The following is a 21,616-nucleotide window of genomic DNA, read 5'->3' as shown; positions in this document are numbered from 1 at the left end:
GTTTCCACTGTTTCCCCATCTATTTGCCATGAAGTGATGGGGCCAGATGCCATGATCTTTGTTTTCTGAATGTTGAGCTTTAAGCCAACTTTTTCACTCTCCTCTTTCACTTTCATCGCGAGGCTTTTTAGCTCTTCTTCACTATATTAAGCAAGTGCTGACAGGACTGAAGGGAGCAGTAGACAACAATACGATAGCAACATACAAAGGTCATTTGCGTGTCTATATGCAAACAACGGACTACATGAAAGAAAACTTTAAAAATCCCCCTTTAATAGCACTGTATGTACCCAAAAGAAATAAAAATATGGCTGCACAAGCTCAATTCCAGAAAAATAATTGACCCAATCAAAAAATGGGCCAAAGAATGAAATAGACATTTCTCCAAAGAAGACATACAGATGGCTAACGAACACATGAAAAGATGTTCAACATCACTCATTATCAGAGAAATGCAAATCAAAACCACAATGAGGTACCATTTCATGCCAGTCAGAATGGCTGCGATCCAAAAGTCTACAAGCAATAAATGCTGGAGAGGGTGTGGAGAAAAGGGAACCATCTTACACTCTTGGTGGGAATGCAAACTAGTACAGCCACTATGGAGAACAGTGTGGAGATTCCTTAGAAAACTGGAAATAGAACTGCATTATGACCCAGCAATCCCACTGCTGGGCATACACACTGAGGAAACCAGAATTGAAAGAGACACGTGTACCCCAATGTTCATTGAAGCACTGTTTATAATAGCCAGGACATGGAAGCAACCTAGACCCATCAGCAGACGAATGGATGAGAAAGCTGTGGTACATATACACAATGGAATATTACTCAGCCATTAAAAAGAATGCATTTGAATCAGTTCTAATGAGGTGGATGAAACTGGAGCCGATTATACAGAGTGAAGTAAGCCAGAAAGAAAAACACCAATATAGTATACTAATAGATGTATATGGAATTTAGAAAGATGGTAATGATAACCCTGTATGTGAGACAGCAAAAGAGACACAGATGCATAGAACAGTCTTTTGGACTCTGTGGGAGAGGGAGAAGGTGGGATGATTTGGGAGAATGGCATTGAAACATGTATAATATCATATAAGAAACGAATCGCCAGCCTAGGCAGGATACAAGATGCTTGGGGCTGGTGCACTGGGATGACCCAGAGGAATGGTACAGGGAAGGAGGTGGGAGGGGGGTTCAGGATGGGGAACACGTGTACACCCGTGGTGGATTCATGTTGATGTGTGGCAAAACCAATACAATATTGTAAAGTAATTAGCCTCCAATTAAAATAAATACATTTAAATTAAAAAAAAATATGGCTGCACAGAAACTTGTGCATAAGCCTTTACTGTAGCATTGTCACTAACAGCCAAAGTGGGAACAAGCTAAATGTCTGTCAGTTGATGAGAAGATAAATGAGATGTGCTGTATCTATGCCACGGAATATTATTCAGCCATAAAAAGGAATAAAGTACTAATACATGTTACAGCTTAGATGAACCCCCAAAACATGGTAAGTGAAAGAAGTCAGTCAAAAGTCCATATAGTATGTGACTCTATCCATGTAGAAATTCAGAGTAGGGAAATCCAAGCATTTAGAAAGTCAAATAGTCATTTCTTAGGTCTAGGGAGGAAGTTAGAATAGGGAACAACAGCTAAAGTGTTTTACTTTGTTTTTTGAGGCAATGAAGATATTCTAAGATTGACTGGGGTAGTAATCACACATATACTGTGAATATACTAAAATCCGCAGAATTATACACTTCAAATTTGTGGCATATGGTATATGAGTTAGATTTCAATAAAGCTGTTAAATAATTCCGAACAAATAAGAGACACATTCTTCTATAGATTGTTGTTCAGTTGCTAAGTCATGTCTAGCTCTTTGCAGCCCCATGGACAGCAGCACGCTAGGCTCCTCTGTCCTCCACTGTCTCCTGGAGCTTGCTCAAACTCATGTCTATGGAGTCGGTGATGCCATCCAACCGTCTCATCTACCGCCTCTTCTTCTTTTGCCCTCAATCTATCCCAGCATCAAGGTCTTTCCCAATGAGTCAGTTCTTCAAATAGTTCAGTTCTATTCAGTTCAGTCGCTCAGTCGTGTCCGACTGTTTGCGACCCCATGAATTGCAGCAAGCCAGGCCTCCCTGTCCATCACCATCTCCTGGAGTTCACTCAGACTCATTTCCATCGAGTCTGTGATGCCATCCAGCCATCTCATCCTCGGTCGTCCCCTTCTCCTCCTGCCCCCATCCTTCCCAGCATCAGAGTCTTTTCCAATGAGTCAACTCTTCACATCAGGTGGACAAAGTACTGGAGCTTCAGCTTTAGCATCATTCCTTCCAAAGAAATCCCAGGGTTGATCTCTTTTGGAATGGACTGGTTGGATCTCCTTGCAGTCCAAGGGACTCTCAAGAGTCTTCTCCAACACCACAGTTCAAACGCATCAATTCTTTGGCACTCAGCCTTCTTCACAGTCCAACTCTCACATCCATACATGACCACTGGAAAAACCATAGCCTTGACTAGACGGACCTTAGTCGGCAAAGTAATGTCTCTGCTTTTGAATATACTATCTAGGTTGGTCATAACTTTTCTTCCAAGGAGTAAGCATCTTTTAATTTCATGGCTGCAGTCACCATCTGCAGTGATTTTGGAGCCCCCAAAAAGAAAGTCTGACCCTGTTTCCACTGTTTCCCCATCTATTTCCCATGAACTGATTGGGCCGGATGCCATGATCTTCGTTTTCTGAATGTTGAGCTTTAAGCTAACTTGGAGCTCCATCTACGGTCCTTCCAGTGAATGTTCAGGTTTGATTTCCTTTAGGATTGACTGGTTTGCTTTCAGCACCACAGTTTGAAACCATCAATTGTTCGGCACTCAGCCTTCTTTATGGTTCAACCATCACATCTGTACATGGTGCTGCTGCTGCTAAGTCGCTTCAGTCATGTCCGACTCTGTGCGACCCCATAGACAGCTGCTTACCAGGCTCTCTCGTTCCTGGGATTCTCCAGGCAAGAACACTGGAGTGGGTTGCTATTTCCTTCGCCAGTGCATGAAAGTGAAAAGTGAAAGTGAAGTCACTCAGTTGTGCCTAACTCTTTGCGACCCCATGGACTGCAGCCTACCAGGCTCCTCTGTCCATGGGATTTTCCAGGCAAGAGTATGGGAGTGGGTTGCCATTGCCTTCTCTGACATCTGTACATGGCTACTGAAAAAACCATACCTTTGACTTACAGACCTTTGTCAGCCAAGTGATGTCTCTGCTTTTTAGTAGGCTGTCTAGGTTTGTCACAGCTTTCCTTCCAAGGAACAAGCGGCTTTTCATTTCATGCCTGCAGTCACTGTGTAGTTATTTTGGAGCCCAAGAAAATAAAATCTGTCACTGTTTCCACCTTTTTCCTTTCTGTTTGCCATGAAGTGATGGGACCAGATGCCATGATCTTAGTTTTTTCAATGATGAGGTGTTTTTTTTCAAATTTTTTTTATTATGAAGCTATGATAACACATTCATATAGCAGGAGACTTGGAAAATGCACAGCAAACTTACATGTAGTTCCACTACATATCACAATTATTTTTAAGTAGATAATTATATTTTTAGTTGGAATTTCAATATCAAACTCTCAAAAATTATTAAAAGGAAAATACTGAAAAGTAGAAAGATACAACGGACCTGAAAAGGACCACGAACCAAATCAACATAATTAAGATTTATACGATTTTCACACAACAGTAGGAAACAAATTCTATTCAAGTTCCCACAGACTACAAACCACCAGACACTGGAACATATCCAGGGACATAAAACAAGGTACAAAAGTTTCATGGTCTAAACTTATTGAAATCATAGAGAGTCTGTTCTCTCACCACTATGAAATTATGTTAGAAATCAATAGCAAAGGTGTTTGAAAATAACCCATATATTTTCAAGTACAGTGTGACATTTGCTAAGAGATCTTTGACTTAGCCATTGAAAGCCTCGATAAAGTCAGAAGACTGAAAAAACACAGAGGGTGACGGCAGAGAAGAAAGCATTTAAATGAAAAATTAATAACATTATACTTACAAAACTCATGTATTTGGAAGTTTCCGCTTTTAAATGATGGCTGTATCTAAGAAATTATAACAAAGAAAATTAAAAAATATTTGTAACACAATAAAAATGAACATTTATTAGAGTTTGTTGCATGTAACTGAGGCTGCTCAATGCAACTAAATTTAATGTTGAGTTTTAAGCCAGCTTTCATTCTCTTTCATCCTTCACTTTCTGACTTTAGAATGTTATCATCTACATACCTGAGGTTATTGATGTTTCTCCTGGCAGTTTTGATTCCAGCTTGTGATTCCCTGGATAAGCATTGATAATTTATGTTGGATTAAAGAATTAAATGAAGTCAGACCACTTTAAGGTTTTGTTTGCTGTATACACTTTTTCCTCTCTGTGATTTAAGCATGAATCAAAAGTCCCAGGCTTCCTACGTTGTTAAAGACAACTTTCTCTTGGCAGTAACCTTCCTAATGTCATGAATTCAGCCTATTGTCTTTCTGTCTGTGGTTATCTGAGGTGAACAGACTTCTTTGGAAATGTTAGTAAGCTTTGCCACCAAGAAATCATTTAAATTTTGCTATGTGATCAAGTATTTTCCTAATAAAGCTTATCAATCAATCAAAAAAAAAAAAAACCCAATCATTAACTAGATGCTACAGAGAGTGGGATCTGGCATCTTTCAAAGTTTTAACTATTCCAAAGAAATTTCTATTGAAATATGGATTCCCACTAGAAATGAGAATGCCTGTGCTTGGTCCTTTTGACAGTAGCAAGCAGTATCTCCCAACACTGTGACAATTCTCGCGTCTAAGTTGTGCCTTCCGTGTTAGAGTGCTATGCTCAGTAGAACATGAAGGTGAACATAATGGAAGTTTTTATAGTTGGTGGGAGAATAGGTAGATACTGAGCCATTAGTGACATAATAATAGAGACACGTGCACATGGATTAATAGCATTCAAAAGTGTACATGCATATGGCTCTAAAGGATCCATATTTTAAAATAAAAGAAAGCAGAGATGATGTGAGGAAAGGTTTTGTGGAAGTTAGAATGAGGCAGCACTTTGAAAGAAAGAAAAATGCCATTGATCTATCAGAGATTCTTATTTATCTCCATTAAAGTAAGGAGAATTATTTTTCTATGAATGCGGCAATTCAGGTGCCTAGAAAGCTGCCACTTGAGATGTGCACACGTTTCTCTTTTTGACAAGATGATCTTCATTTCCTAGTTGACTTAAAACCGAGAATCTACATAGCTACGGGTAGAGATGGACAGGTGACTATTTCCTGCAACAGGAGGGGAAAGCAAGCCCACTGATTAATTGCACCTTCAATTGCATTTATTTGTCATAGTAAATTGTTTATTTTACCTCAGGTGGGATTCTTCAATGAAGGGCAATAATGTCCTTGTGTAACCAATTGTATTTTTTATAATTTCATTGTAGTTTTCTTTTCATTTTTCATAACTGGGATTTAAACATAGCCCACTTTTGTATATTTCTATTGCAATCAGGAAATATAGCTTTACTTCAACAATGATGCTTTTCCTGGGAGCAGATTATATTGAAAATTTGCTAACTGTTCTTTTTTTTTTTTTTTCCTTTCCTTGTGGCCTGGGCTTGAACTTCTAAAGTTATCTAGAGATCCAGAGCAAATAATTGAAAATGTAATTTGCTGGGCACAAGTAATGTGCTTTTTCTTTCATGGTTAGTGGACACACTAAGATATTTTTCTTGCTGTTTAAGGTAAAGCTTACTAAATTGATCTCAGTCCTATTTCACTGTTTGCGCTGAACTGTAAAGGCGGGAGCTTGGCTGTGAACTGATTGGCATTGTTAGGAAAGGTGGAGGGTTTGTACCCTAGATGTTCCTTAGGCTTTTACAAAGTGGTCTGCTTCATGTAAGCACGGTTACAAGTTTTGTAACCTTCTATGCAGAATGCCTTTGGTTCAAATTTAGGGAGCTAAGACTGTGTTGTTGGAATACTTAACATAGCTCATGATGATTGCATTTTATAAACCTGGAGGAGTGTGTGTGTGTGTGTGTGAGTCATGTCCTACTCTTTGTGACCCCATGGACTATTTAGCCCACCAGGCTCCTGTCCATGGAATTTTCCAGGCAGAATACTGGAGTGGGGTGCCATTTCCTCCTCCAGGGCATCAAACCCTCCTCTCCTGCGTCTCCTGCATGGTCAGGCAGATTCTTTCCCAGTAGCGCCACCAGGGAAGCCCTTGGGCAGAGAGCTCTTTCCTGCAAAAAGCTGCTGACAAGCCCTTGCTGTCAGCCAGCGTTCTGTTTCTATGGGGCTAGGGGCAAAGGTCCATCTTCTGTAACGTCACGCTGCCATGGGGCACCGTGTTCTCAGGGTGGAAGATGTGGACGTGGGTCTGTAGCATCTCGTTGCTGACAGTCTTAGTTGCCTGCTTACCTATACTGTAGAGCGAGCTACAATTATTTTGATGAACGCAAAGATATAGATAGTTATGGGCAACAGTGTTGATCCCTCTCTCTTCCAGTCAGTTCTTGGAACTGTGCCCACCACAGACTCGGCTCTGCTCGAGGTGAAGCAGCCAGTGTCGCGGCTGCAGTGAGGCCATCAGGCAGTCGGCTCTGTGCTGCACAGGCAGGCACCGCATCTGTGAAACAACTCAGGAGTGCGCATCAGATGCTCAGGGTGGGACTCTGGTCATAATCGTTAGCTGCCTGTACTTGCTCTTCTGTGACTCTGGGCAGCCTGGGAGATCTCAGCTTTTCTACCAGTGAGAGGTAGGGGACACAGAGGGACCCTTGTCCACGGGGAGGAGGCATAGGGTTCTGCTCGGTTTCAACAGAAACTTGAGTCCAGTTTTGTATCCATCTGATATCTGCTGTCTGGGGCTTCCCGGGTGGTGTAATCGTAAGGAACCTGCCTCCGAATACAAGAGACACAAGATACGCGGGTTTGATCCCTGGGTGGGGAAGATCCCCTGGAGAAGGAAATTGCAACCCACTCCAGTATTCTTGCCTGGGGAATTCCATGGACTGAGGAGCTTGGTGGGCTGCAGTCTATGAGGTCACAAAGAGTCAGACACGACCGAGCACTTATCACTTACTCCCTGTATCACCCTGATAATCAGTTGATATAGAAATTATATTCTAAATGAGATCACATCCTTTATCTTTTTGCTTAAACATAGTTGTCTCTCTTTTGAGCAATTTTCAGTCAGGTTGTCTAAATATGCTTATTGGTCTAAAGGGACTTGGATGGAGTTCAGTTTATCTGTGTTAATAGAGTGCTCCCCACCTCACATACAGTTAATTAGTCTCTAGATTATTGCCAGTCTCACAGTATTATATTTGGGTTGCTATTCTTAAATGCAAAGGTCAGCAATTTTGCTGTTCTGTTCTGTCCAAGAAAGTGTCTGTGTTTCCTTGCTAAACTCTGGCTTTTCAGTGCAAATTTTAGCTCAATTTGATTTCTGTTAGTGTCATGAAAGGAGAGCAAAAGTTGCTCTGACAACGCTTCTTGCTGAACAAGGCTGGTCTGGGCATTTGGAAAGAAATTTCAAGATGCACCTATACTCAGGAGCGTGAGAATGATCTGATCCTTGAGTGATGGCTGTGTGTGCTCACTTGTGTCTGACTCTTTGTGACCCCATGGACTGCAGCCCACCAGGCTCCTTTGTCCATCCAGGCAAGAAAGATGGAATGGGTTGCCATTTCCTTGTCCAGGGGACCATCCTGACGCAGGGATCAAACCTGTGTCTCCTGCGTCTCCTGCACTGGCAGGCAGGTTCTTTACCACTGAGCCACTGGGGAAGCCCATATGAGTGGTGGCTGCTTTACCATTTAAGTAGTGGAGGTCAGCTCACCTGACTTTCACTTTCTATTGATCCTTTCTCTCCTCGGGAGAGCTGAGTTGGTTTTCAGTGGTTGTTGTTCTTGGAGTGCAGAGCCCATGGAGGGAAGGAGGTGGGTATACATGAGGCCATAAGGTCTATATCATTAGGTACCTCATATGTGGGGCTGACGAACTCTAGGACACACAGATCTTTGTTCTGGGCCAAAGTGCTTCGTTTATGATGGAGATTACAGCGAGAACAGGATGAAGTTGTCTGAGGGAAGATGATGTCTCAGGAGACTTTATAGCGGTTTGGCCACAGTTACTGACGTGGCTGGCCCTGCATAGTGAACTGCGGGATGACATTGTCTTTTAACAGACGCCAGTCATGTGTGATCTAGGCAGGTCGATTACTCACAAGTCTCTGGCGATCAGTACACCAGGAAAGAGCCAAAGAAAATGCCCAAATGTGCAGACACTTAAGAACCGAAATTGGGTACAAACTAATTTACAGAAATGGAACTGAACTCTTAGGGGAATGAGAACAACCTGCTACGTATTCATTTCTACCTTATTAATTATTTATGCAGGATGGGAGCGTGTCACTTGCAGCAAAATTTTACAAACCAGTAAGTGCAGATATTTAAAACTCCCCTTTCCTGCAGGAAATGGTATATCCTTAAGAGAGAGTGAGGGGAAAAAGGGGATAAATATTAAAGAAGTTTTCCTCTTTTCTTTATACTCATTGCTATTGGCAACTCTGGTTAATCTCAATGCTCTATTTGTAGACAAGCCAACCAATCTTGTAGTAAATACAGTGAGAGTCTGCTCATCTCTCATAAATGTGTATGTCTAACTCATTAATATTAATGCAGCTGCATACCATCATGGAGGCGATAATAGACCCCCATTAAAATCCATTTGTATTCATGAGTTTTTTTTTTTAAGGTTACTCTTCAATCATTTCTTTTAAAAATGTGACTCAATGATGTTCTTCGTTTCAAAAATATTTCAAATATAGCTGACTAAATACAATAAGAATCCAATTAAAGTTTATTTGCCACAAATTTCCATGGAAAATTTAACAGTATATCAACCCATCCTGACCAAATCACCTTCCTTTGCTCTATTAATTTGTATACGGTACGTTAACCAGAAAGCATCAGATGATTGCTGGTTTCTGCTTCTGTTGGTCTTTGTAACCTGAACTTGAAAGATTGACAGCTGACAGTCTGCACATAATGAAATCCATAAACTAGTAAGCTTCTCGCACTGGAAGGACACCCAATGCCTGATATTCAACCTTGTCAATTGTAGAATACATCTCAATATTAACATCATGCAGGATCTGTAGCATATTGAAGGCTAGGAACCTTTATAAATCTCACACCTAGAAAATAAGTGTTCTTTTTTGTTAAAGAATTTACGTACCATTCAGCACCAATTCTATGGAAACAGTAGGCATGAGCCAGACAGTTATGGGAAGGGAGTCAGTGGAGAAGATAGTTTGTATTTTCAAGCACATTGGTTAATGTGCTAGATAGCATGTTGAAAAACAAAGATATCTCTTTGCCAACAAAGGTCTGTATAGTCAAAGCTATGGCTTTTCTAGCAGTCATGTATGGATATGAGAGTTGGACCCTAAAGGAGGCTGAGAGCCGAAGAATTGATGCTTTTGAACTGTGGTGCTAGAGAAGACTCTTGAGAGTCCCTTGGACTGCAAGGAGATCAAACTAGTCCATCCTAAAGGAAATCAACCCTGAATATTCATTGGAAGAACTATTGCTGAAGCTGAAGCTCCAATACTTTGGCCAGCTGATGGGGAGAGGTGACTCAGTGGAAAAGACCCTGATGCTGGGAAAGACTGAGGGCAGGAGGAGAAGGGGACAAAAGAGGATGAGATGGTTGGATGTCATCACTGACTCAACGGACATGAGTTTGCGCAAACTCCGAAGATGGCGAAGGACAGGGAAGACTGGTGTGCTGCAGTCCATGGGGTCGCAAAGAGTTGGACATGACTTAGTGACTGAGCAGCAACAATATCCTTACAAGAACGGGCCAGGCAATGGGATGGAGAAAGGAGAGGGGTGATGGCTAAGCTAATTTTTATAGCTGCAGTGATTAAGCTCTTCTGGATTTTCTTATGAAAGTGATACTTTATGCTTTTAGAAAAAAATCAACCATAATTTCAGAACCGAAATTAAAGGCAATCTAAACATTCCCAGAAGCAAGACACTTAAAAGAGGCAGCGCATTTCTCAGTAATCCCTCCTCATCCTGAGGACTGAGCTGGCCCACTCAATTCACTAGCACATTGACGTGTGTTTCCCTCGGGCAGGCACAGGGCTGAGCCTTGAGGAGAGAAACTCGTCTGAATGAGTTAATCCGAGTCCTCAGATTTATAATGTACCTAAACCAGAGGAGCGGTGGCTGTGCAGGTGCAGGAGGGCCTAGAGGAGCCATCCCACGTTGAAGGTCAGGAACGGTGGCAGTAAGGAGATACCCCTCGTCCAAGGTAAGGAGCAGCGGCTGTGCTTTGCTGGAGCAGCCGTGAAGAGATACCCCACGCCCAAGGTAAGAGAGACCCAAGTAAGATGGTAGGTGTTGCAAGAGGGCATCAGAGGGCAGACACACTGAAACCATACTCACAGAAAACTAGTCAATCTAATCACACTAGGACCACAGCCTTGTCTAACTCAATGAAACCAAGCCATGCCCGCAGGGCAACCCAAGATGGGCGGGCCATGGTGGAGAGGTCTGACAGAATGTGGTCCACTGGAGAAGGGAATGGCAAGCCACTTCAGTATTCTTGCCTTGAGAACCCCATGAACAGTAGGAAAAGGCAAAATGATAGGATACCAAAAGAGGAACTCCCCAGGTCGGTAGGTGCCCAATATGCTACTGGAGATCAGTGGAGAAATAACTCCAGAAAGAATGAAGGGCTGGAGCCAAAGCAAAAACAATACCCAGTTGTTGATGTGACTGGTGATAGAAGCAAGATCCGATGCTGTAAAGAGCAATATTGCATAGAAACCTGAAATGTTAGGTCCATGAATCAAGGCAAATTGGAAGTGGTCAAACAAGAGATGGCAAGGGTGAACGTCGACATTCTAGGAATCAGTGAACTAAAATGGACTGGAATGGGTGAATTTAACTCAGATGACCATTATATCTACTACTGTGGGCAGGAATCCCTCAGAAGAAATGGAGCAGCCATCATGGTCAACAAAAGAGTCCGAAATGCAGTACTTGGATGCAATCTCAAAAATGACAGAATGATCTCTGTTCGTCTCCAAGGCAAACCATTCAATATCACAGTTATTCAAGTCTATGCCCCAGCCAGTAACGCTGAAGAAGCTGAAGCTGAATGGTTTTATGAAGACCTACAAGACCGTTTAGAACTAACACCCAAAAAAGATGTCCTTTTCATTATAGGGGACTGGAATGCAAAAGTAGGAAGTCAGGAAACACCTGGAGTAACAGGCAAATTTGGCCTTGGAATAAGGAATGAAGCAGGGCAAAGACTAACAGAGTTTTGCCAAGAAAATGCACTGGTCATAGCAAACACCCTCTTCCAACAACAGAAGAGAAGACTCTACACATGGACATCACCAGATGGTCAACACTGAAATCAGATTGATTATATTCTTTGCAGCCAAAGATGGAGAAGCTCTATACAGTCAACAAAAAACAGACCAGGAGCTGACTGCGGCTCAGATCGTGAACTCCTTATTGCCAAATTGAGACTCAAATTGAAGAAAGTAGGGAAAACCGCTAGACCATTCAGGTATGACCTAAATCAAATCCCTTATGATTATACAGTGGAAGTGGGAAATAGATTTAAGGGCCTAGATCTGATAGAGTGCCTGATGAACTATGGAATGAGGTTCGTGACATTGTATAGGAAACAGGGATCAAGACCATCCCCATGGAAAAGAAATGCAAAAAAGCAAAATGGCTGTCTGGCGAGGCCTTACAAATATGTGTGAAAAGAAGAGAGGCGAAAAGCAAAGGAGAAAAGGAAAGATATAAGCATCTGAATGCAGAGTTCCAAAGAATAGCAAGAGGAGATAAGAAAGCCTTCTTCAGCGATCAATGCAAAGAAATAGAGGAAAAGAACAGAATGGGAAAGACTAGAGATCTCATCAAGAAAATTAGAGATACCAAGGGAACATTTCATGCAAAGATGGGCTCAATAAAGGACAGAAATGTTATGGACCTAACAGAAGCAGGAGATATTAAGAAGAGGTGGCAAGAATACATGGAAGAACTGTACAAAAAAGATCTTCACGACCCAGATAATCGTGATGATGTGATCACTAATCTAGAGCCAGACATCTTGGAATGTGAAGTCAAGTTGGCCTTAGAAAGTATCACTACGAACAAAGCTAGTGGAGGTGATGGAATTCCAGTGGAGCTGTTTCAAATCCTGAAAGATGATGCTGTGAAAGTGCTGCACTCAATATGCCAGCAAATTTGGAAAACCCAGCAGTGGTCACAGGACTGGAAAGGTCAGTGTTCATTCCAATTCCAAAGAAAGGCAATGCCAAAGAATGCTTAAACTACCGCACAATTGCACTCATCTCACATGCTAGTAAAGTAATGCTCAAAATTCTCCAAGCCAGGCTTCAGCAATACGTGAACCATGAACTTTCTGATGTTCAAGCTGGTTTTAGAAAAGGCAGAGGAACCAGAGCTCAAATTGCCAACATCTGCTAGATCATGGAGAAAGCAAGAGAGTTTCAGAAAAACATCTATTTCTGCTTTATTGACTATGCCAAAGCCTTTGACTGTGTGGATCACAATAAACTGTGGAAAATTCTGAAAGAGATGGGAATACCAGACCACCTAACCTGCTTCTTGAGAAATCTGTGTGCAGGTCAGGAAGCAACAGTTAGAACTGGGCATGGAACAACAGACTGGTTCCAAATAGGAAAAGGAGTACATCAAGGCTGTATATTGTCACCTTGCTTATTTAACTTCTATGCAGAGTACATCATGAGAAACGCTGGACTGGAAGAAGCACAAGCTGGAATCAAGATTGCCGGGAGAAATATCAATAACCTCAGATATGCAGATGATACCACCCTTATGGCAGAAAGTGAAGAGGAACTAAAAAGCCTCTTAATGAAAGTGAAAGAGGAGAGCGAAAAAGTTGGCTTAAAGCTCAACATTCAGAAAATGAAGATCATGGCATCCGGTCCCATCACTCCATGGGAAATAGATGGGGAAACAGTAGAAACAGTGTCAGGCTTTATTTTTTTGGGCTCCAAAATCACTGCAGATGGTGACTGCAGCCATGAAATTAAAAGACGCTTACTCCTTGGAAGAAAAGTTATGACCAACCTAGATAGTATATTCAAAAGCAGAGACATTACTTTTTTGACTAAGGTCCGTCTAGTCAAGGCTATGGTTTTTCCTGTGGTCATGTATGGATGTGAGAGTTGGACTGTGAAGAAGGCTGAGCGCTGAAGAATTGATGCTTTTGAACTGTGGTGTTGGAGAAGACTCTTGAGAGTCCCTTGGACTGCAAGGAGATCCAACCAGTCCATTCTGAAGGAGATCAACCCTGGGATTTCTTTGGAAGGAATGATGCTAAAGCTGAAACTCCAGTACTTTGGCCACCTCATGCGAAGAGTTGACTCATTGGAGAAGACTCTGATGCTGGGAGGGATTGGGGGCAGGAGGAGAAGGGGACGACTGAGGATGAGATGGGTGGATGGCATCACGGACTCGATGGACACTAGTCTGAGTGAACTCCGGGAGATGGTGATGGACAGGGAGGCCTGGCGTGCTGTGATTCATGGGGTCGCAAAGAGTCGTACATGACTGAGTGACTGAACTGAATAGAACTGAAACCATAGTTGTGGGAAACACACCCAGACTGTACCCAAACTGCAAGGTATATTCCCTGGAACTATGGTTTAGAGTTTAAAAAGGCTAAATCCCACTGGGTTAATAGCAGAGAGCTTTAAGTATATGTCATATGTAAAAGATTCACACTCTCTTCTGGAGCAAGGATTCAGTGAACACAGCTCTAAGAAATAAATACATGCTATGTAATCACTACCTATTATATTTATATTATGAAAATATCAGTTCAGTCGTGTCCAACTGTTTGCGACCCCATGAATTGCAGCACGCCAGGCCTCCCTGTTCATCACCAATTTCTGGAGTTCACTCAGACTCATGTCCATCAAGTCGGTGATGCCATCCAGCCATCACATCCTCTGTCATTCCCTTCTCCTCCTGCCCCCAATCCCTCCTAGCATCAGAGTCTTTTCCAGTGAGTCAACTGTTCGCATCAGGTGGCCAAAGTACTGGAGTTTCAGCTTTAGCATCAGTCTTTCCAAAGAACACCCAGGACTGATCTCCTTTAGAATGGACTGGTTGGATCTCCTTGCAGTCCAAGGGATTCTCAAGAGTCTTCTCCAACACCACAGTTAAAAGCATCAATTCTTCGGTGCTCAGCTTTTTTTATAGTCCAACTCTCACATCCATACATGACCACTGGAAAAACCATAGCCTTGACTAGACCTTTGTTCATAAAGTAACGTCTCTGCTTTAGAATATTCTATCTAGGTTGGTCATAACTTTCCTTCCAAAGAGTAAGCATCTTTTAATTTCATGGCTGCAGTCACCATCTGCAGTGATTTTGGAGCCCAAGAAAATGAAGTCTGACACTGTTTCCACTGTTTCCCCATCTATTTGCCATGAACTGATGGGACCAGATGCCATGATCTTCGTTTTCTGAATGTTGAGCTTTAAGCCAACATTTTCTCTCTCCTCTTTCACTTTCATTAAGAGGCTTTTTAGTTCCTCTTCACTTTCTGCCATAAGGGTGGTATCATCTGCATATCTGAGGTTATTGATATTTCTCCCGGCAATCTTGATTCCAGCTTGTGTTTCTTCCAGTCCAGTGTTTCTCATGATGTACTCTGCATAGAAGTTAATAAGCAGGGTGACAATATGCAGCCTTGACGTACTCCTTTTCCTATTTGGAACCAGTCTGTTGTTCCATGTCCAGTTCTAACTGTTGCTTCCTGACCTGCATATAGGTTTCTCAAGAGGCAGGTCAGGTGGTCTGGTATTCCCATCTCTTGAAGAATTTTCCATAGTTTATTGTGATCCACACAGTCAAAGGCTTTGGCATAGTCAATAAAGCAGAAATAGATGTTTTTCTGGAACTCTCTTGCTTTTTAGATGATCTGCATATGTTGGCAATTTGATCTCTGGTTCCTCTGCCTTTTCAAAAACCAGGTTGAACATCTGGAAGTTCACAATTCATGTATTGCTGAAGCCTGGCTTGGAGAATTTTGAGCATTACTTTACTAGCGTGTGAGATGAGTGCAATTGTGCGGTAGTTTGATCATTCTTTGGCATTGCCTTTCTTTGGGACTGGAATGAAAACTGACCTTTTCCTACACTGGCAAATATTTTTGGATCAGTTTGCTTTAAACACTCTATGTTGTTCATTCTGTTCAGTGTTAAATGTTTAAATACATATATGGAAATTCACTGCAATACACAGAGTACTTAGTGACAGCGAGTTGAATATCCATAATATTAGAGGCTGAATGTATTACAGTAAGTGGAAAAAATGTGAAGAAGTAAAGTCTCAAATGTAATTTTTCTATAATTAAAAAAATTTAATGAAAATATACTTTGATTTACAATGTTGTTAGTTTCAAGTATACAGCAAAGTGATTCAGTTATACACACACACATATACATGCATATTCCTTTTCAGATTATTTTCCATTATGGGTTTTATAAGATATTGTGCATCACTCCTTCTGCTGCACAGTAGGTCCTTGTTGGTTATCTGCTTTACGTGCAGTAGTGTGTGTATGTTAATCCCAACCTGTTATGTTTATCCGTCCCCTCCCCATTCTCCTTTGGTAACCTTTGGTTTTGAAGTCTGTGAGTCTGTTTCTGTTTTGTAAATAAGTTCATTTGTATCACTTTTTTAGATTCCACAGCTAAGTGATATCATATAATCCTTGTTTTTATCTGAATTAACTTCACTTAGTGTGATGACCTCTAGGGCCACGCATGCTGCTGCAGATGCTTTTATCTCGTTCTTTGTTATGGCTGAGAGATGTTCCGGTGTATGTATGCAGCAGTCTCTCTCTCCATTCCTCTGCTGATGGACATCTAGGCTGTTTCCATGTCTTGGCTATTGTGCACAGTGCTGCTGTGACCATCGGGGTGCACGTATCTTTTCGAATTAGAGTTTTTGTCTTTTCTGGATATATGCCCAGGCGTGGGATTGCTGTAGTTAAGAATGTGGTCCTAACCTCTGTTATTTTTTGGATTTTACACCGGTTAGGACGTGATGTGGAGACGGTGACTGGTAAGACCAGCTCTTTCCACTGATCTGAGTGTTTACTTGGGCGCTTCCGCTGAGTGACCCATTTGCTGGGCTCTGGTCTAGATGATGAGATGAAAAGAAGGGAAGATGTGTACTCTTCTCAGATTGCTTTACAGGTGAGAAGGGAGACAGCTAAGCGCAGACGAGTGCCATAGGCCAGTGCTCAGGCAGAAGTGTGCACAGGGAGCAGGTTGGGACAGGAACAGTGGTGGTTTCCAGGACAGATGTCTAGAGCTGTGCTGTCTGAGCTGCATCTCAAAAGACGGGAGGCAGAGGGCATAGCTCATTCTAGGAAGGGCACGGCATTCAGGTCTGTGGGTGAGCAAGCACCCAGAAAGACCCCATGGAGTGGGTGCAAAACCTCTGTAGAGGCTTATGTGTCCCTTTAAGAAGTCACATGTTTTATTTGGAAGCTGATGGTAAGTCGTTGTTGAGTGTTAAGCACGTAAATCAGGGGCAGGTCATAGAAGCATCACCATGATGGCAATGGGGAGCATGGATCAGAGAGGATGAAACTGGCCTGACAGAGCAGTCAGGAAGCCTTTGCACAAATCTGTGTGAAAAATGAGAAGAGCCTGAACAAAAGCAGTCAATGAGGTGTTGATGAAAAGGCACGTTTGGAAGCTGTTGAGGTGGTTGAAACGTATCGCCTCAAGGGGTGCATTGAATGAAAGGGTCCGGGGACAGGAGAGTTGTCTAGGAAGATTTCTGTGTTTCTGTGTTGAGGCGGATAGAGGTAATAACAAACAGGAGGGGTCTAAGAGGACAAGGAACGAGTTTGGGGAGATAATGAGTTCAAATTTGGACAATGAGCTTGAGATCTATGTAAGACATTGGACTGAAGATGTCCCTTGATCACTGATTTAGGACACTGGAATTCAGAGCAGGTGTCTGAGCCAGAAATGCACATTTATGAATCCAGTTGATGGATGACTGCTGCTGCTGCTGCTAATTCGCTTCCGTCGTGTCTGACTCTGTGCGACCCCAGAGACAGCAGCCCACCAGGCTCCCCCGTCCCTGGGATTCTGATCATAAATAGGAAAATAAAATTCAGAAGCTTTGGGCACCTTGTTCTGGGCATCTGTTGCTCTAAGCCTGCCCAGGCTCTGTTCACCCTTCTGCATAGCCCCTGATATTTGGGGAGAGGGGTCCATTACACGTCTGGATGCTATGACTGGGATGGGCCGACCCCACTTCTGATTTTGAAGAAGGTATGATGGTGTATGTACCCAGGAATGCAAGTGATGAGTAATACGACAGGGGCATGCTCAACTTGGCCAGGTAAGGTCAGATTGCTTTCCAGGGTGGTCATATCCATTCACACTCAGCCAGCAGTCAGAGACGTTAACTTTTACAGCTGTGCTTACTGAACAGTCCGCATTTTCCCCTCTGGTCTGTATTAACTGCCCTGTCATAAGTCAGATTCTAACATGTATGTGTGTCTGCTGCCTGGCTCTCCGTTGTTCCATTGGTTAAATTATACTTCGGAGATGATTTTAAAGGGGCTTTCCCTGGGGGTTCAGTGGCAAAGAATCTGCCTGCAATGCAGGAGCCGCAGGAATTGTGGGTTCCATTCCTGGGTTGGAAAGATCCCCTGGAAGAGGAACTAGCAACCCATTCCACTATTCTTGCCTGGAGAATCCCATGGACAGAGGAGCTTTGTAAGAATTCCTGATACCTGATTTTAAGAAAATTCATCTTATTATAATTTTGAATATTCATGACATAAATGTTATATTTTTCAATTTGCTTGGCTCTTTTTAAAATGTTTTCATCAACATTTTATAGTTTTAACAAGCACAGCCATGTGTTATTAGATTTATTTTCTGGTACTTCAAAAATTCTAAGTGTTATCTTCTTTAATGTATGCTTTAAACTGATTTTGGTGGTCTCTGTAAATTAAATTGACCTTTGTGTATTGATTTTATAACCAGAAAGTTTGTTAAACTTTACTAATTTTAAGTCGTAGATTATTTAGATTTTATATGTAGAAACCATTCTCTACAAAATGTCTTTTAGGCTTTTCCAGCCATTCAGTATCATGAGTATTGCATATGATTCTTTTGTTTATTTTTTTGATGGGGAATAGGTGAGTATATGCTGTCTATCACTATAATGATTTCCTTTCAAGTTTTAGCTTTCTATGAGATTTTCACTTTCTGCTTTAAAAAACTTGTAATTACATACTGAATTTTAGAAAATGCTCTTTATACCCTTATTTAGATGGTCGTGACTATAAGTTTTTCTTGTATTTTGTTGAATTGCCTTAGTCCATTTTCATTTTATTTAGCCTTTACTCTGTCCCACACATAGACGCTTTCAGGTCTTCTATGTCTTTTTGAGTCAGTTTTAGGAATATTTTAAAAACAGGTTCAGTTCTTTAATAGAAAATCATTTAACTTAATTTCAATATATAGTCATTGTTGTCATGTCATGTCCAACTCTTTGTGACTCCATGGACTGCAGCACACCAGGATTCCCTGTCCTTCACTATCTCCCTGAGCTCACTCAAACTCACGTCCATCGAGTTGGTGACGCCATCCAACCATCTCATTCTCTGTCATCCCCTTCTCCTCCTGCCCTCAGTCTTTCCCAGCATCAGGATCTTTCAATTGAGTCAGCTCTTCTCATCAGGTGGCCAGAGTATTGGAGCTTCAGCTTCAGCATCAGTCCTTCCAAGGAATATTCAGGGTTGACTTACTTTAGGAACTGGTTGGATCTCCTTTCAGTCCAAAGGACTCTCAAGAGTCTTCTCCAACACCACAACTCAAAAGCATCAGTTCTTCTGCACTCTGCCTTCTTTATCGTCTAACTCTCACATCTGTTCATGACTCCTGGAAAGACCATAGCTTTGACTATGCAGGCCTTTTTTGGCAAAGTGATGTCTTTGCTTTTTAATATGCTTTCTAGGTTGGTCATAACTTTCCTTCCAAGAAGCATTCTTCTTCTCATTTCATGCTGCAATCACCATCCGCGCTGATCTTAGAGCTCAATAAGAGGAAGTCTGTCACTCCTTCCACCTTTTCCCCTTCTATCTGCCATGAAATGATGGGACTGGATGCCCTGATCTTAGTTTTTTAATACTGAGTTTTAAACCAGCCTTTTCACTCTCCTCATTCACCCTCACCAAGAAGCTCTCCAGTTCCTCTTCACTTTCTGCCATTAGAGTGGTATCATCTGCATATCTGAGCTTGTTGCTGTTTCTCCCGGCAGTCTTGATTCCAGCTTGTAACTTGATTCCAGCCTGACATTTTGCATGATGTACTCTGCATTGATGTTAAATAAACAGGGTGACAATATACAGCCTTGATGTATTCCTTTTTCAATTTGGAACCAGTCACTTGTTCCATATAAGGTTCTATCTGCTGCTTCTTGACCTGCCTACAGGTTTCTCAGGAGCCAGGTAAGATGGTCTGGCATTCCCATCTCTTTAATAAGAGTTTTCCACAGTTTGTTGTGATCCACAGAGTCAAAGGCTTTAGCTTGATCGTTTAAACACAGTAGATGTTTTCCTGGAATTCCCTTGCTTCCTCTATGATTCAGCAAATGTTGGCAATTTGATCTCCGGTTCCTCTGCCTTTTCTAAACCCAGGTTGTACATCTGAAAATTCTCAATTCAAGTACTGCTGAAGCCTAGCTTGAAGGATTTTGAGCATAACATTACTAGCATAGGAAGTGAGTTCAACGGTCTGGTAGTTTGAATGTTCTTTAGTACTGCTCTTCTTGCGATAGGATACCAATACACTAAAAAAAATAAACATACACTATTCTAAAATGTTACTATTTTTCCTAGTTTGACATGCTTTTTCATCATTAAAGTCTCTCTTGATTAATGGAGAGTAAATACTCTGTTGGCTTGATGACATAGGAGATGCAACCCCTCTGTTTCGGAAGGACATTTTCTCCCTCTCCGTTTTCTTTTTGTAAGTATATTTTATTTTCTTTCTCTTTCTTTAAGAAATTTTAAAATTATACAAATTAGGCTTATCTTTAAGTTGAAACATAGTTGATCTGCAACGTTGCTAGTTTCAGATGTACAACAAAGTGTTTCAGTTTTATGTGTATTATACATAGATAATATATACATTTTTTCACATTCTTATCCATTATAGGTTATTAAAGGATACTGAATATAGTTCCCTGTGCTATAAGGTCCTTGTTTAATCTGTTCAGTGTGTAGTAGTTTATATCTGTTCATCTTAAACTCTTAATTTATCCCTCCCTGAGCCCCTTCCCCCTTTGGTAACAATAAGTTTGTTTTCTGTGTCTGTGAGTCTATTTCTGTTTTGTAAACAAGTTGATTTGTTAGACTTAACAAATGAATAAGTTTATTTTTTAGACTCCATGTGTAAGCAATATCATAGGATATTTGTCTTTCTCGGTCTTAGTTCACTTACTGGGATAATCTCTAGATCCATCCGTGTTGCTGCAAATGACGCTATTTCACCCTTTTATATGGATGAGTCATATCTGGATGAGTCATATCCCATGATATCTGATCTATGTATCTGTGTGTGTGTGTGTGTGTATATATATGGGCTTCCCTTGTGGCTCAGCTGGTAAAGAATCCGCCTGTAATGTGGAGACCTGGGTTCCGTTCCTGGGTCGGGAAGATCCCCTGGAGGAGGGCATGGCAACCCACTCCAGTATTCTTGCCTTGAGGATCCCCATGGACAGAGGAGCCTGGCGGGCTATAGTCCATGGGGTCACAAAGGGTCGTAGAGGACTGAGCGACTAAGCACAGCGTGCGCGAACACACACCCACACCCACACCCACACCCACACACACACACACACACACACACACACACACACATTTATACATCACATCTTCCTTACCCCTTCATCCTTCAGTGCACATTTGGGTTGCTTCTATGTCCTGGCTTCCCTGGTGTGTTGTCTTAGTCGCTCAGTCGTGTCTGACTCTTTGTGACCCCACAGACTGTAGCCCACCAGGCTCCTCCATCCATGGGACTTCCCCGGGCAAGAATACTGGAGTGAGTTGCCATTTCCTTCTCCAGAGGATCTTCCCGACCCAGGGATCGAACCCTGGTCTCCTGCATTGCAGGCAGAGTCTTTGTCCTGGCTTCCCTGGTGACTCAGATGGTAAAGAATCCCCCTGCACTACGGGAGACCTGGGTTTGATCCCTGGGTTTGGAAGATTCCCCTGGAAAAAGGAATGGCAACCCACTCCAGTATTCTTGCCTGGAGAATTCTATGGACGGAGGAGCCTGGTGGGCTACAGTCCATGGGGTCACAAAGAGTCGGATACGACTGAGCACCTTTCACTTTCACAAGTCTTGGCTATTGTAAGTAGTGATGGTACAAACATTGGGGTGCATATATCTTTTGGGATTAGAGTTCTTTCC

This window comes from Capricornis sumatraensis, chromosome 14 (genome assembly GCF_032405125.1).
Source record: "Capricornis sumatraensis isolate serow.1 chromosome 14, serow.2, whole genome shotgun sequence".
Taxonomy (NCBI): domain Eukaryota; kingdom Metazoa; phylum Chordata; class Mammalia; order Artiodactyla; family Bovidae; genus Capricornis; species Capricornis sumatraensis.
This window is presented reverse-complemented; position numbering follows the sequence as displayed.